The sequence below is a fragment of the Macaca nemestrina genome, chromosome 19, assembly GCF_043159975.1.
Source record: "Macaca nemestrina isolate mMacNem1 chromosome 19, mMacNem.hap1, whole genome shotgun sequence".
Lineage (NCBI taxonomy): Eukaryota > Metazoa > Chordata > Mammalia > Primates > Cercopithecidae > Macaca > Macaca nemestrina.
This window is the reverse complement of record NC_092143.1, coordinates 16,085,763-16,102,626: the sequence shown is the minus strand read 5'-3', so window position 1 is coordinate 16,102,626 and position 16,864 is coordinate 16,085,763. Positions and strand designations below refer to the sequence as shown.

At 36.4% G+C, this 16,864-nt stretch overlaps 2 long non-coding RNA genes across 4 annotated transcripts in view; one reads left to right on the top strand and one right to left on the bottom strand.

Annotated features, from left to right (window-relative positions):
* LOC105476976 (uncharacterized) overlaps positions 1 to 16,864 on the top strand; it is a 543,799-nt gene that overhangs the window by 92,775 nt on the left and 434,160 nt on the right. The gene's annotated exons all lie outside the window — the stretch shown is intronic.
* On the bottom strand, positions 2,905 to 6,539 carry LOC105476975 (uncharacterized). Its single transcript, XR_984372.2, has 2 exons — positions 6,327 to 6,539; positions 2,905 to 3,199 (listed from the first exon to the last, which is right to left on the bottom strand). It is a non-coding gene; the product is annotated as an uncharacterized lncRNA (long non-coding RNA).

Sequence of the window (16,864 nt, the reverse complement as noted above, 5' to 3'; positions counted from 1 at the left end):
AAAATGCATCTGTTTCACCCTTGGATGTAGCCATTTTTTAAATGTTCATTGGTAAGAACTATAAAGAATGTCAACATTTTCATCAAGAATTGGAATATGAACCAGGAAAAGATGAGTGAGAAAATATCTCATTTTTTCTAGTGTTTTATTATGAAAATGTTCAGTTAAATATTGAATATTGAAAGAATTTTCCAATAGAAACCTGTATAGCCACCACCTAGATTTTACCAATGGATTTTTGTTTTAAGTGTTTTCTTACATATTTATACATCCTTCTACACATTCAGCAATTTATCTTTTTTGTTTTCGAATGTACGTAAAAGTAATTTACCCACATCAGTTTTCTCCCAAATACTTTAGTATGTATATGACTAATTACAGGTCAATATTTGTTTATAGTTTTTCTTTTGATTTATATATGAAATGGACAAATCTGAAACGTTTTGCAACTCTACCCCCTGTCAAGCTATAGAATATTGCTATCACATTACCATCATCTGAATAGTTCTCTTGTGCTCTTTTCCACACATCCTCCACTCCTATTCCAAAAGTAGCCTCTGTTCTGATATCTTTTCATCAAAAATGAGTTTAGCCTGTTTTAGAACTTTGTATAAACAGAATCCTGCACTATTTTCTCATTCATGTAAGGCTTCTTTCATTTGATATGCTGTTGAAAAACATCTTATTTGAAGACAGGATACCTTTCATAAGGAAGCCAAAAGACTAATTAATTTAACTCTAAAGACCCAGTCAAATAAATGATTCAAGAAAAGGTACACAGAAATAGGAAGATATTATTTCTTTCGTCTGTGGCTTTCGGAGTAATATTGGTGTGTGTATTGCTGTAGGTAAAATCATCTTGAAATACAAATATATATTCTATTTAAGAAGAGCAAGTGAGGAAGAAGGCTGATATATATGGACCATCTAATGAGCACCAGATATTTGACATGTGCTATTTTATTTAAACTTCATACCCCAAAAGAAATATTATCTTCATTTTACACATGAGCCATGTACTCCCAATTATACTCTGTTTCCCAGAGTTTTCTGCTACTCTGTATTAGGGAAACCAGGGCTCCCTGGCTAAGCTGTCATTCCTAGATAACCTTCCTTGCCTTCTCCTCATTGTTTTCCAGTTGCCTCATTTTCTAGAGTTTTGCTCCAGACTAGGTGGTAACAACTGGTTAATTACTTAAACTGCCATGGGTTGATGTCCTGTCCATCATTTGTTTCTTATGCTAGATATATTTATAGGTTGGTGCAAAAGTAATTGGGGTTTTGCTACTAAAGGTAATGGCAAAACCACAATTACTTTTGCACCAATCTAAATAGGAAGCTTGTGGGAGATAATGTCTTTATCTGAAGGAGAAACTCAATGGTCAGAATTGCAGGCTCTTCTTTAGATAGGTGAAATACATTGAAATAGGCAGGGATTTGTACATTTCTAACAGGTATATTTACTAACCTTATCAAACTTTCTAGATTGTTGCTCATGGCTTCTAGATGTATGCTTGTTTCCATATTCATCATTAGGAATTCAGGTATTTGAGACCCAGTTCAGGACTATAAACAAGAGTTCTAGTAACCTCAGACCAACTCAAGTTGCTTAATTAAAGCCTATATAGTACCCACATGAACAATATATCCAGGACTTGGTGTTTTTATTCCTTGACTTCCTTAGTTTCTGTAAATTCTTCATTCTACCTCCCTCAACTGTGGTCATATCCTTGATCATCACAATAATTCATAACTTCCAGACCTTGATTTCAAGGATCTCACTCACTGACCACCACCTTCCTCCATTCATCTCTATCTAGTTCTGCAAGACCTTCAAGTTATTGCTCTTAAAACTTTTTTTTTCTGATCATGTTTTACACCCATGGTTCATACCTTTTTCCTTGTCTACTCGGGGTACACAGTCCATACTTACAATCACTCTGTACCCTGCTACACTTGTCTGGAAGAAGCCCACATTTGGTTAAAAATAAATAAATGAATAAAAGCAGTCATCCACTTACTTCATGCCACTCTTTCCAGCACCCAGAAAATGATGTAGCAGTATCTACTAAGGGATCTATACGTATTCCATGAATGAAAATGAATGTATGGTTGAAGGTATGTAGTATACCAGGTTTATCTTGAATCTAATTTTCTCCAGGATATCAAGAACTACTTGGGACTGGGTGCCGTGGCTCACGCCTATAATGCACTTTGGGAGAATGAGGCAGGCAGATAACCTGAGGTCAGGAGTTCCAGACCAGCCTGACCAACATGGTGAAACCCCGTCTCTACTAAAAATACAAAAATTAGCTGGGTGTGGTGGTGCGCGCCTGTTGTCCCAGCTGCTCAGGAGGCTGAGGCAGGAGATTCTTTTTAATCCAGGAGATGGAGGCTGCAGTGAACTGAGACTGTGCCACTGCACTCCAGCCTGGACAACAGAGAGAGACTTTGTCTCAAAAAAACAAAACAAAAAAAGAATTACTTGGGATGATATGGGTGAGATTAGATAATACCATGAAGAGAGTAACCTTATGGTCTGATTTTTTTTTTGTATAACTTCCAATGGCTGCTCCATTCTACAGAGGTTACCACCAACAGCTCAGAGGTGCAACACATTGGAAGCTTCTAAATAACACCCCTTGGCAGTTGGCGGTTGCTCAGCATCCCAGGGGGCTTCTTTCAGCAGTTTATCTCACTTCCATTGGCAGTAGTTTCTTGGAATATCCTGTGCTGATCCTGGTGACAGCTCCAAGAAATTCCTAGTAAAAAACGTATGGTGATCCTGGTGTCCATCCAGGATTGCTTCTCTCCTCATAAAGCTTCCGGCTACATTAAATCAGCACAGTTCAGAGTCTCGCAAAGAGAGCTCCAGCTTTTTCAAAGACAGGCTATTTTTAAATATTTGCCTTTCACGAAAATTATTTAATTTCCCCCAAAGTGCTATAGATTAAGCAATGAGTTTAGGAGCACAACATATGCCACATTCCTTATGAGTCTTCTGTCCAATTTTGGTGCAGGGCGATCTCTTGTTCTCTGAAGGAGCTCTTTACAGAACATGGTATATGGAGTCCATCACTGCTTTCTGGCACTGGCTAAACTTGGGCATCAAGAGAAGAGCCCACTTTTTTCCCCATGTGTTTGCTCATGGGGTTCAGGTACTTGAATTTCATCAATAGTCCTAGATACAACGAACTCCCTAAAAAGTTAGAAATGCAATTAGAACTGAATTTGTTAGCTCTGGGTTAGTTAAAAACATGTATACAATACCATCAAAATGGTCTATGATGTGTGAGAAGTTTTAGCAGTCTTTTCTCCTTTGGACTAGATCAGTTTCCCAGTTTTGCCTGATTAAATAATCACTGGAAATGCTTGTTAAAAATCAAAACAAAGCAAAATGTGGAAGCCCAGGCTCATTCCCTAGAGGTTATAATTCATTAGCTTTGGTGGTATTTGTTTTGGGGGTTTTGCAGGTCAGCTCTAATAGCAATAGCCATAGATGATTCAAATGATCAGCCACATTTGAGACATTCTAGATAAGAAAATGGGAATGATGTCATTTTGCTTGCTCTTCTAATGTTCTCATACACTCACACTCAGGAGAGCAGAAAAGTCATCCTTTTTTCAGACTTCTTTTTTCTCTCTGGAGGCTGAGTGGGCCAAGGAAATTTAAAAAGTGAGCTACCAGAGAATAAATGATTGTCAAATGGTAAAAGATTGCAGAAACTCAATTTCAACCCTAGATAAATGTGAATTCATTACTTATTCATTAAAGATATTAAGGCTTGCATAAATGACTTCAAATCCTACGAATGAAGATAAATAAAGTACAGTGATCATTGCATAGGATCAATGCTTAATAATGCACACAGTTGTTTAGGGAATATGAAGGATGTCTCTGATGTGGGAAAGTGTAAAGCCTCCATAGCGTCTCTTTTCTGCTAGTCCACATGAGGCTTTCCCCAGAAATCAAATCTCCTCTCCCTCTCTTCCACTGCAATGGAAGGTTTAATGCTGATGGTCCAGTTTTAAAAGTGAGTCTCTGAGATACAGGCATGATTGGCCCAACAGATTTTTCAGAGAGAAATGAGATTTTGAATTGTTATCAAGATAGGAAAGGGTGCAAAAAATTGGGAGATGTTGAGGTCAGTGCAAGCCTTGGACACAATCTGTACTTGCTTTAGATGGGAGTGTTCATGAGTGGTAAAAAGAACAGCCACCATGCAAAGTGGAGAATCAGGAGGGGTCTGGGCAGAACCCAAACCTCTGCTGGCTCCAAGATCTTTTCTTTTGTGTTACTTACTGCCTTCTACTTAATAATGTGGAGGGGCATTAGAAGCGCAGTCACACTCCAGGCAGCGATTGTTTGTGTGAGTAGACTTGGTTTTGTTGTACATATACATAATACATGATAAAATGCATGTAACATATGCATGTTTATATACATATGTTCATAACATACATGTATGTACATATGTATATACATGTTTATAATGCTATGGTGTGAATGTTTATATCTACCCAAAATTTGCCTGTTGAAACCTAATCCCCAGTTTGATAGTATTAAGAAATGGGGACTGTGAGAGGTGAGAAGGTCATGAGGGTTAACAAAAGAGGCCTGAGGCTCTTTTAAAATAAGCCTGAGGGAGCATGTTTGCCACTCTCATTATGTGAGGATACAGTAAGAAGGCTTTATCTATGACCCAGGAAACAGGTCCTTGCCAGCCACCAAATCTGCCAGCAGTTTGATCTTGAGTTTCCAGCTCTCCAGAAATATAAGGAAAACATTTCTTTTGTTTATAAGCTACTCCATTTATAGTATTTTTTCAGCAGATTGAATGGATTAAGACATTGTTTAACGTTGTCACAGGGTCAATGAAAGAAACTTTGAACAAGATTAAAGCTTCTTATTCTGCTTTTATATTTTTCAGTTTGTTTTTGTTTTTGTTTTTACATTAAATATATCCATTATCGGATGCTTTCAATCTCTCTCTCTCGTTTGTTTGGTTTTTTGAGATGGAATCTCACTCTGTCACCCAGGCTGGAGTGCAGTGGTGCAATCTCGGCTCAATGCAACTTCTGCCTCCTGTGTTCAAGCAATCCTCCCACCTCAGCCTCTTAAGTAGCAGGGATTGAAAGCATGTGCCACCAAACTCGGCTGATTTCTGTATTTTCAGTAGAGATGGGGTTTTACCATGTTGGCCAGGCTGGTCTCAAACTCCTGACCTCAGGTGATCTGCCTGCCTCCGTTTCCCAAACTGCTGGTATTAACAGGTGTGAGCCACCACCCCAGCCAATGCCTTCAATCTCTCTACATTCTTTCCTCACTGTAAGGAGGAGTACAAAATTTGAGGCTAAGTATCTTCCCCTTAGAGTAGTATTTTCATTTTATTTAGAGACAATATCTTAGTTAAAAGCAATGAAGCTCTGCAGTCCTAATGCTCAGAGGAGAGAGAGAGAGAGAGAAAGTTTCTGAGGTAGTATGTTGGTTTTGCTGTTGAAAGATAAGGATAAGTAGAGATTCTACTAGAGATTCTACGTCTGATGGAAGTGTGGAAAGTTATTTAGAAACAGTGAACACTGCTATACATAATGGTAGCACAGAAACCTGTAACAACATGGCAAATTCTTTACTTCACACTTACATTTTGAATCTGTAAATATTTTCAGACCACAACTTAAGGGCATGTGTGATCAACAGAAAAATATATAATCTTTGCTTTTATTAGAGAAGAAAGTTGCAGAAACTTGGGCTTTAATCAGCTTTCTGCATGTTAAGTGAAATATTTATGTAAACTGATTTAGATTTTTATCTTAACTCTTATGCACATTTAGCATGTTGGTGTTTACTGATTAATAAATTAGATACAAGTTAGTTTAAATTGGAAAAATTGCTCACATATTTATATCACTTTAAATCCTTCACTATCTCACTATTTTTAGGCAGTGATAGATTAGATATAGAATAAATAAAATGAAGACTAGAGAAATAGTTTAAAAATATTATCCTACTACATTGTTATAAATTGTGTTATTATATATTAAAATTTTTTCATAGACCTAAGAGCTCTTTCCTTTCTTCTAATGTTAAAGAAAATTCAGGCATTTTGCGGGTCCTTAAAAGTATTGTGGGCCTGCAGCACTGTGATTCTGGGCCTAATGGGTCAGTTTCCCTGAAAACTCTTCACTCTTCCGGCACAGCCACTGTGATTATTTTTCAGGTCTCTTAAACATGGAATGGTATTTCAATAATCAGTTTTGGGCGCTTTTAATGTCTTGTATCCTCCTCAGCGGGTGGCAGATTCCGCTCAGCTGTGGAGACTTACCTCAAAAAGTATCTTCTTGGTGAAGTAGAATTAGTCACACCAAGATGTTTCCTTGGCAGTTTGTACATAACTTTCTAGAACTGAAGGTAAACATGATCTTATCATTGTAAACACTCTTATAATATTGCTTACCATATTTCCCCCTTGTTAAATAGTCTTATTTTTCAAAGAAGTTTACAGAAAAATTGAGCAAAAGGTACAGAGATTTTCCATATAGCCCCTTGCCTCATACAAGCACAGCCTCCCTCCACTTCACAATTCTGAACCAGAGTGGTACGTTTGTTACAATGGATGAACCTACAGTGACATCATTATTATTCAAAGTCCATAGTCGACATTAGGTTCTAGTCTTAGTGTTATATATTCTGTGGGTTTGGGCAAATGTATGATGACATATATCTACCCTTATAGTATCATAAATAGTTTCACTGCCATACAAATCCTCTGTGCTTTGCTGTTCCCTCAACCCATAAGCATCACAGCTTTTCAGTGACTTTATGGTTTTACCTTTTCAAGGATGTCATATAGTTGCAATTATACAATCTGTGGTCTTTTCTGATGGACTTCTTTCACTTAGTAATATATGTTTAATGTTCTTCTATGTCTTTTGATGTCCTGATGGCTCATTTCTTTTTAGGGCTGAATGATATTTCATTCTCTGGAGTCTTTTATCTACAGAAGGACTCTTGGTTGCTTTCAAATGTTGGCAGCTACAGCTGCTATGAAGATTTGTGTGCAGGTTTTTCTTCGGACACATTTTCAACCCCTTTAAGTAAATACCAAGGAGTGTGATTGCTGTATGATATGGTAAGAGTATGTAAGTCTTGTAAGAAATTACCAGACTGTCTTCCGAAGTAGCTATGGCATTTTGCATTCCCACAATAAATGACTTTCTATTGTTCCACATCCTACCAACATTTAGTGTTGTCAACGTTGAGGATTGTGGCCATTCTAATAGCTGTGTAATTGTATCTCATTATTGTTTTGATTTGCATTTCTCTAATGACAAATGATATGGAACATCTTTTTATATGCATATTTACAATTTGTATATCATCTTTGGTGAGTTTCCTGTTAGGTCTTTGGCTCATCTTCTAAATTGTATGGTTTGTTTTCTTATAGTTGAATTTTAAGTGTTCTTTGTGTATTTTGGTTACAATTTCTTTATTAGATTTTGTTTTTGCAAATATTTTCTCCCAGTCTGTGATTTGTCTTTTTCTTCTTTTGACATTGCCCTTAGTGGAACAAAAGTTTTGCATTTTAATCAACTCCAGCTTATCAATTAATTTTGTAATGAATTATGCCTTTGATGTTGTATCTAAAAAGCTATCACAATATCCAAGGACATCTAGGTTTTCTCCTATGTTATCTTCTAGAAGTTTTATATTTTTTAGTTTTATATTTAGATCTATGATCCATTTTTACTTAATTTGGGGGAAGGTTGTAAGGTCCATGTCTAGATTATTATTATTATTTGCATGTAGATTCCCAGTTCTTCCAACACATTTTGTTGAAAATACTATTTTTGCTTCATTGTATTGCTTTTGCCTCTTTGTCCATGATGAGTAGAATATATTTATATAATCTGGGTCTATTTCCTGGCTCTCTGTTCTGTTTCATTGATCTATTTGTCTATTCTTTTGCCAATAGCACCTGTCTTGATTACTGTAGTTTAAGGTAACTCTTAAAGTCAGGTGGTAAGAATCCTCAACTTTTTTCTTTTCTGTTAAAGTTGTGTTGGCTTATCTAAGTCTTTTTCAACCACATGTAAACTTTAGAATCAGTTTGGCGTTATCACAAAAAATGATGGGATTACATTAAATCTGTAGTTACAGATAAATCTGGGAAAAGATGACATCTTGATAATATTGAGTACTACTATCCATGAACACAAAATATTCTAAGTCTGACAGAAGTGTCACCCATTTATTTAGTCCTTTTAAAATTTATTTCATTAGACTTTTTAACATTTTGCATATAGATTTTGTACATATTTTGTTAGATTTATAACTAAATATTTTGTTTATTTGGGTGCTAATGTAAATGGCATTTTGTTTTTAATTTCAGATTCCACTTATTCTTTGATGATATATAGGAAAGCAATTGAATTTTGTATATTAACCTATTAGTCTTATATCCAAAAACCTTATAACGTTTTTTTTCCAGGAGTCTTCTGTTGTTGATGATGATGATTCTTTTAGACTTTCTACACAGACAATCGTGTTGTCTATGAACAAACAGAGTTTTAGTTCCTCCTTCCAAATCTGTGTATATTTATTTCATTTTCTTATCTTATTGCATTAGCTAGGACTTCCAATATAATGTTGACAAGCACTTATGAGAGGGACATCCTTGCCTTGTTCCTGATCTTAGAGGGAAAGCTTTTAGTTTCTCACCATTAAGTATAATGCTAACTTTAGGTTATTTGGTAAAAGTTCTCTGGAGAGTAAGGGAAATTTTCCTTTATTCATAGTTTGATAGAGTTTTTGTCATAATGGGTGTTACATTTTGTCAAGTGCTTTTTCTACACCTATTGACATGATAATGTAAATTGTATTCTTTATTGTTGATGTGCTAGATTACATTAATTGATTTTTGAATGTTGAACTAGCCTTGCAAACCTAGAATAAATGTCTCTTACTCATGTTGCATAATAATCCTTTTTATACATTGTGGAATTTGATTTGCTAATATTTTGAGTATTTTTGCATGTTTACGAGAAATATTGGTCTGTAGTTTTCTTTCTTTAGTGTCTTTATCTGGTTTTCATGTTAGGATAATGATGGCTTCATAAAATGACTTAGGGAGTATTTCCTCTGCTTCTGTCTTCTGAAAGAGATTGTAGTGAATTGCTATAAATTTTTTCTTTAAATGTTTGGTGGAATTTACCAGCAAACCCATCTGGGTTTGCTACTTTCTGCTTTGGAAAGTTATTAATTACTGATTCACTAACTCTAATAGATGTAGACCTATTGAAATTGTCTATCTTCTTGTGTGACTTCTGGAAGTTTGTGTCTTTAAATAAGTGATTTATTTTACCCAGTTATCCAATTTATGTAATAGAGTTGTTTATATTATTATTTTATTAACCTTTTGCTACCTATGGGATCTGTAGTGATTTCCCATAATCCATTTCTGATATTAATTTGTGTTTCTCTCTTTGTTTTCTTATATGATAGGGGCTTATATATTTTACTGATCTTTTCAAAGAACTAGCTTTTGATTTTGTTCAATTTCTCATTACTTTTCTGTTTTCAATTTCATTGATTTCTGCTCCAATTTTATTATTTTTTATTCTGTTTACTTTGGATTTAATTTCTCTTCTTTTTCTAGTTTCCTGAAGTGGATGCTTACATGATCGACTTTAGATCTTTGTTCTTTTCTATTTTTTATTTTAAGTTCGAGATACATGTGCAGGACTTGTGCCATGGTGGTTTGCAGCACCTATCACCTAGATAGTAAGCCCTGCATGCATTAGCTATTTATCCTGATATTCTCCCTCCCCCTACCCCCATGACAGGCCCCAGTATGTGTTGTTCCCCTCCCTGTGTCCTTGTGTTGTCATTGTTCAGCTCCCACTTACAAGTGAGAACATGCAGTGTTTGATTTTCTGTTCCTGTATTAGTTTGCTGAAGATAATGGCTTCCAGCTACAGCCATATCCCTGGAAAGAACATGATCTCATTCTTTTCTGTGGCTGCATAGTATTCCTTGGTGTATATGTACCACATTTTCTTTATCCAGTCTGTCACTGATGGGCATTTGGGTTGATTTCATGTATTTGTCATTGTGAATAGTGCTACAATGAACATATATGTGCATCTATATTTATAATAGAATGATTTATATTCCTTTAGGTAACACTCTTCTATGAAAAGAGTAATGGGAATGCTGTGTCAAATGGTATTTCTGATTCTAGACCTTTGAGGAGTCACCACACTGTCTTCCACCATGGTTGAACTAATTTACATTCCCACCAACAGTATAAAAACTTTCATATTTCTCCACAGTCTCACCAGCATCTGTTGTTTCTTGACTTTTTAGTAATTGCCATACTGGCTGACATGAGATGGTATATCATTGGGGTTTTGATGTACATTTTTCTAATGATCAGTGATGTAATATATGCATTCAATGCTACACATTTTTTAAAGCACAGCTTTCACACACTCCACAAATTTTGACAAGCTAAATTTTCATTTTCAGACAGTTCAGAATGTAGTTTCTATTTCTTTTGAGATTTCCTCTGAGTCCATGTGTTATTGAGAATTGTATTGTTCAATCTTCAAGTACTTTACATTTTTTTCAGCTATTTTTCTGTTATTGACTTATAGTTTAATTTCATTGCGGTCTGTGATCAGAGATTGTAAAATTTCCAGTCTTTTACATGTTTAAGATGTGTTTCATGGCCAAAAGTTGGTCTATTTTGGTGTATATTCCATGGGTTTTGAGAAGAATATATATTCTGCTGTTATTGGGTAGTTTACAAATGCCAGTTATATACAGTGATTGATGGTAGTGTTGTGTTGGGCCATGTCCATACTGATTTTCTATCTGTTGGATCGCTCCATTTTACATAGGGGTGTTAAACATTCTATAATGTGAATTTATCCATTTCTCCATGCAGTTCTGTCAGTTTTTACCTTATGTATTTTGGCGTTTTATTAGGTACATACATATCGAAGATTGTTATGCCTTCTTGGAGAATTGACGCCTTTATCATTGTGTAATGCTGCTCTTTATCCCTGATAATTTTCTTTCCCCTGCAGTCTATTCTGTCTGAAATTAATATACCTAGTCTTCTTTTGTTCTCCTCTCCTCTCTCTTCTTCTCTCTTTCTCTATCTTCCTTCTCTTTCTCCCTTCCCTTCCCTTTCCTTCTTTCCTTCCCTCTCTCCCTCCCCCCCTCTCTTTTTCCTCCCTCTCTCTTTCCTCCCTCTCTCTTTCCTCCTTCTCTCTCTCCCTCCCTCCCTCCCTTCCTCCCTCCCTCCCTTCCTTCCTTCCCTTCCTTCCCTTCCTTTCCTTCCTCTCTTTCTCTCTTTCTTTCTTCTCTTTTTCTTTCTTTGCTCTCTTTTTCTTTCTTTTCTTTCTCTTTCTGTCATACTTTAGAGACAGAGTTGCTATGTTGCCAAGTTAGTCTTGAACTCCCAGGCTTAAGCCACCCTCCTCAGCCTCCTGAGTAGCTGGAACTACATGTGCCACCCCAATCTGCTTTCTTTTGATTAGTGTTAGCATGGTGTATTTTTCTCCATCCATCACCTTTAATTTATACGTGTCTTTATGTTTATAGCAAACATAGAGTTAGGTCTTGTTCCTTGGCCCACTCTGACAATCAGTGCCTTTTAATTAGTGTTTTTAGACTATTAACATTTAAAGACGTTATTGATGTTGGATTATTATCCATTGTATTTCTTACTGTTTTCTATTTATTCCCTTTGTCCTTTGTTCCTATTTTTGTTTTCCACTCTTTTTCTGCCAGTTTTATTTTAGTTGAGCATTTTATATGACTCAATTTTCTTTTCTTTCTTAGCATATTATTAATGTCTTTTTTTCTTTTTTTTTTGACAGAGTCTTGCTTTGTCACCCAGGCTGGAGTGCAGTGGCATGATCTTGGCTCACTGCAACCTCCGCCTCCTGGGTTCAAGTGATTCTCCTGCCTCAGCCTCCCTAGTAGCTGGGATTACAAGCGTCTGCCACCATGCCCAGCTAATTTTTGTATTTTTAGTAGAAACGGGGTTTCATCATATTGGTCAGGCTGGTCTTGAACTTCTGACCTGGTGACCAACCCACCTCGGCCTCCCAAAGTGCTGAGATTACAGGCATGAGGCAGCGTGCCCGGCCCTTTTTGGTCTTTTTAAATAGCTGCCCTGGAGTTGACGATATACATTGACAACTAATTAAAGTCCACTTTCAAATAACACTATACCACTTCACAGGTACCTTTTAATAGTATAATAGTACAAGTACCTTATAATAACAAAATATTTTAATTCCTCTCTCCCACTCTTTGAATCACTGCTATAATTTATTTCAATTTATACATATATTATAAACATTGAATACATTGCTACTCTTATTATATTGAACAAACTATTATTTGTTATATCAATTTAAAATTTTAAGAAAGGGTTTTTCTTTCCTTTATTCTTTTTCTAATACCTTTTTTAAACATAAATGCCTATTTATGACATATATAATTTTCCTTCTCTCTGAAAAACTTCTTCTAACACTTTTTGCTGGCATGTCTACTAGCAACAAATTCCATTAGTTTTTGTTTGATTGAGAAAGTCTAATATCTTCTTCATTTTTAAAAAATATTTTCACAGGGCATAAAATTCTAGGTCGGTATTTTTTTCTCTCAGTACTTTAAATATTTCACTCCACTTTATTTTCACTTGCATGATTTCTAAGAAGTCAGATGTAATTCTTATCTTTATTCCTCTGTAGGTAAGATATTTTTTTCCTCTGGTTTCTTTCAAGAATCTTTTAATTTTTGATTTTTCTATAACTGGGATATAATATGCCTATGTATACACATTCATCCTGCTTGGTGTTCTCCAGACTTCTTGGATCTGTGGTTTGGTGTCTGGCATTAATTTGAGGAAATTCTCAGTCATTATTGTTTCAAATATTCTCTCTTTCCTTTTTTTCTTTCTCTTATTTCTCTTTTCCGTCCTTTCTTCCCCACTCCTTTTCCTCCTTCCTTCCTTCCTTTTATATACATTACACCTATGTTAAGCCTTTTTTTGTCCCACAGTTATTTTGGGGTTCCATTTTTTTCAGCTTTTTTTTAATCTTTGCTTTTCAGTTTTGGAAGTTTCTACTGATATATCTATCTCTACATATAGATATATCTATATATCTACACATAGATATACTCTCAAGCTCAGAGATGCAGTATATATAGACATATTCTTTATAGACATACTCTCAAGCTCAGAGATTCTTTTCTCAGCTGTGTCCAATTTACTAATAAGCTCATCAAAGGTATTCTTCACTTATGTCACAATGTATTTTTTTAATTAATTTTCTTTTTGATTCTTTCTTAGAACTTAGTCTTTGTTCTTACATTACCCATATGTTTTTACACATTGTCATTTAAGCCCTTAGCATATTAATCATAGTTGTGTTACTGGAAAAAGGTCCCAATCCAGAACCCAAGAGGGGTCTCTTGGACCTCACACAGGAAAGAATTCAGGCTGAGTCCATAAAGTGAGAGCAAGTTTAGTAAGAAAAAAAAGGAATAAAATAATGCCTATTCCTTAGGCAGAACAGCAGGGTGGACTGTTTGAGTAATTATAATTATTTTTTGATTGTATGCTAAATGAGGGGTAGATTATTCATGAGTTTTCCAGGAAAGGGGTGGGCAGTTTCTGGAACTGAGGGTTTCATCCCCATTTAGACCATATAGGGTAACTTCCTGATGTTGCCATGGGATTTGTAAACTGTCATGACACTGGCAGGACGGTCTTTTAGCATGCTAATGCATTGTGACTGGCAAATAATAAACGGTGAGGATGACCAGAGGTCACTTTCATCACCACCTTGATTTTGGTGGGTTTTGGTCGGCTTCTTTACCACAACCTGTTTTAGCATTAAGGTCTTTGTGACCTGTATCTTGTGCCGACCTCCTGTCTCATCCTGTGACTAACAATGCTTAACCTCTTGGGAGTGCCACCCATAAGTCTCAGCCTTATTTTACCCAGCCCCTATTCAAGATGGAGTCTGGTTCGAATGCCTCTGGCAGTCGTTTTAAATTTCCAGTCTGATAATTTCAATATCCCTGACATATTTGAGTCTGGTTCTGATGCTTGTTCTATCCCTTCAAACTAGGTTTTGTGCTTTTAGTATCTCTTTTGATGTTTTTTTAAAAGTTGGAAATGATGTTAGTTAGATGGAAACTAATAGAATGCTTTAGTGTATTTCTGAATGTATACTTTTTCTCTCCTCCTGCCAGAACTATGAAGGAATTTCTCTCCAGTATTCACTGTGAGGACCTGGTAGTGCTCCAGGAAGTAAAACACAGAAGTATGAGGGCTCCTGTGATGGCTAATTTTATGTGTCAAATTGACTGGGCCATTGGGTGCCCAAATATTTGGTCCAATATTGTTTGGGGTGTGTCTGTGGGAGTGTTTCTGGATAAAAATTAACATTTGAATTAGCAGACTGTGCAGAGCAAATTGCCTCCCCGACTCCCTACTGTGAGTGGCCCTCACCAATCAGTTGAATACCTGAACAGAACAAAAACACTGATTAAGAGGGAACTTCTTCCTGACTCCTTGGGCTGGAACATCAGTCTTTTTCTGCCTTTAATCTTGAACTGAAAGCTTGGCTCTTCTTGGCTGTCATACCTGTGGGCTCAAACTAGAACTTACCTCATTGACTTTCCTGGTTCTCAGGCTTTCAGACTTAGACTAGAACTACACCATTTGCTCTCCTGAGTCTCTGGTTTGCGGACTGCAGATCTTGGGACTTGTTAGTCTCCATAATCATGTGTGTCCATTCTTATATTAAATGTATTTATATATGTACATCCTGTCAGTTCTGTTTCTCTGGAGAACCCAGGTTAACAAAGCACCATCCTCCTGGAGTCTTTAACGCTCAGTCTTGTCAATAATGAACCTGTAGCAGTTCATCAATTACAGCCCAAGTTTTCCTACACCAGTACTGGCTCCCAAGGAGACTTCTGCCTGTGAGTTTCTGTTTCAGTAAGTTATACTTTTCGATATTCACATGTCTGCCTTCCATATTTGAGGGCAGTGATTTGCACTGTGACTTCAGTTCTCTGACAGATCTAAGAATTATTGATTTTGTAATGTTTGTTCAACTTTTTACTTGTTGGGACAAAGTGATGACTTCCAAGCTCCTCACACGCTAGACCAGCAACCAAAAGACTTCCACATCTGTTTTTCAATGAATGTTTTACTTTGGAATACTTTTAGATTTACAGTACAGTTGCAAAGATAGTACAGAGAGTTCCCACATACCTATCACCCAGTTTCAGTTCCCCCTACTATTATTATCTTGCATTAATGTGGTACATCTATCAAATCTAATAAACCAACATTAATTCTTTACTATTAACTAAACTCCAGGTTTTATTCCTGATTTCACCAGTTTTACCCAATAATTTTTTTTTTTCTGTGCCAGAATTTCACATTTTATTTTGTTATTATGTTCCTTAATCTCCTCCAGTCTATGATAGTTTCTCAGGATTTTCCTTGTTTTTCATGACCTAGATGGTTGTGAGGAAGAATTATCAGGTTTTTGTAAACTGACCCGTGCTTGTGTTTGTCTTTTGTCTTTGTTTCCCTTGAAAAGGATATTGCAGATATGAAGAGTCTTATTACCTCATATCTGGGGTACCACACTAATTTGTTGCTATACATCTGCATGTTTTTATCTTCATTGAGGACAGGTCTCTATGTTAAATTAACCATATTTGTATCTCCTTAGCAGGCAGAGCAATGCCTGAAAGGTATTAAGTATCCAGTGATGTATTTTGCATCAACCTATTAACACATTATTCAGTCGACTGTCTCTCTTGCTTGACAAGAAGCCTCTTAAAACTGAAGACCATGTCTTGTTTGTTTGTTCTCTTATCTCCTCAGCACTAAGCTCAGTGCTTAGTGTAAATAAATACTAAACGAATATTTTCAATTTTATGTTAAACTCATTTTTGTAGCTATTTTCAAGGACCTGTTACATTTAATGTGTTCACACAGAGAAAGTAGTTGGCAAGTCAAATAATCTTATGCTTTAGCTGATAAGTGGTTGTTTTTTGTGGGAAGTAGAAATAAGCCACAAATTAATTTCTGTTTACGGATATCAGTCCAACTTGATATTTGTGTAAGAAATACTTACAAAGTTCTTATTTAAGCCCTGTCTCTCTCTTTTTTTTTTTGGGGGGGGGGCGGAGTCTCGCGCTGTCACCCAGGCTGGAGTGCAGTGGCCGGATCTCAGCTCACTGCAAGCTCCGCCTCCCGGGTTTGCGCCATTCTCCTGCCGCAGCCTCCCAAGTAGCTGGGACTACAGGCGCCCGCCACCTCGCTCGGCTAGTTTTTTGTATTTTTTAGTAGAGACGGGAGTTCACTGTGTTAGCCAGGATGGTCTCGATCTCCTGACCTCGTGATCCGCCCGTCTCGGCCTCCCAAAGTGCTGGGATTACAGGCTTGAGCCACCACGCCCGGCCAGCCCTGTCTCTTAATGGTGCCTTCAGGGTCTGTACTAAGAATTCTTATTCATTAGCTGTTCATTTCTTTACTAGCAGACAATCTAAGTGTTCCTGGCTTAAGTTGAACTTGGCCTAGTAATTTATGATGGGGGGAGCTAAAATCATAATAGTGAAGGTGATACAGAAGAACTCCAAATTAAAGAATTGATAAAGATAAATAGGGTTGGCGTATAGAACAAGGCACAGTCTAAATGCCTTCAATGGAGGAATATTTACATAAATTATGAAAAATTCATATAATGAACTATTAAACAATCATTAACATTTTTGTTTAAAAATATTTAATGGCTTCTTTAAGTTTTTGTT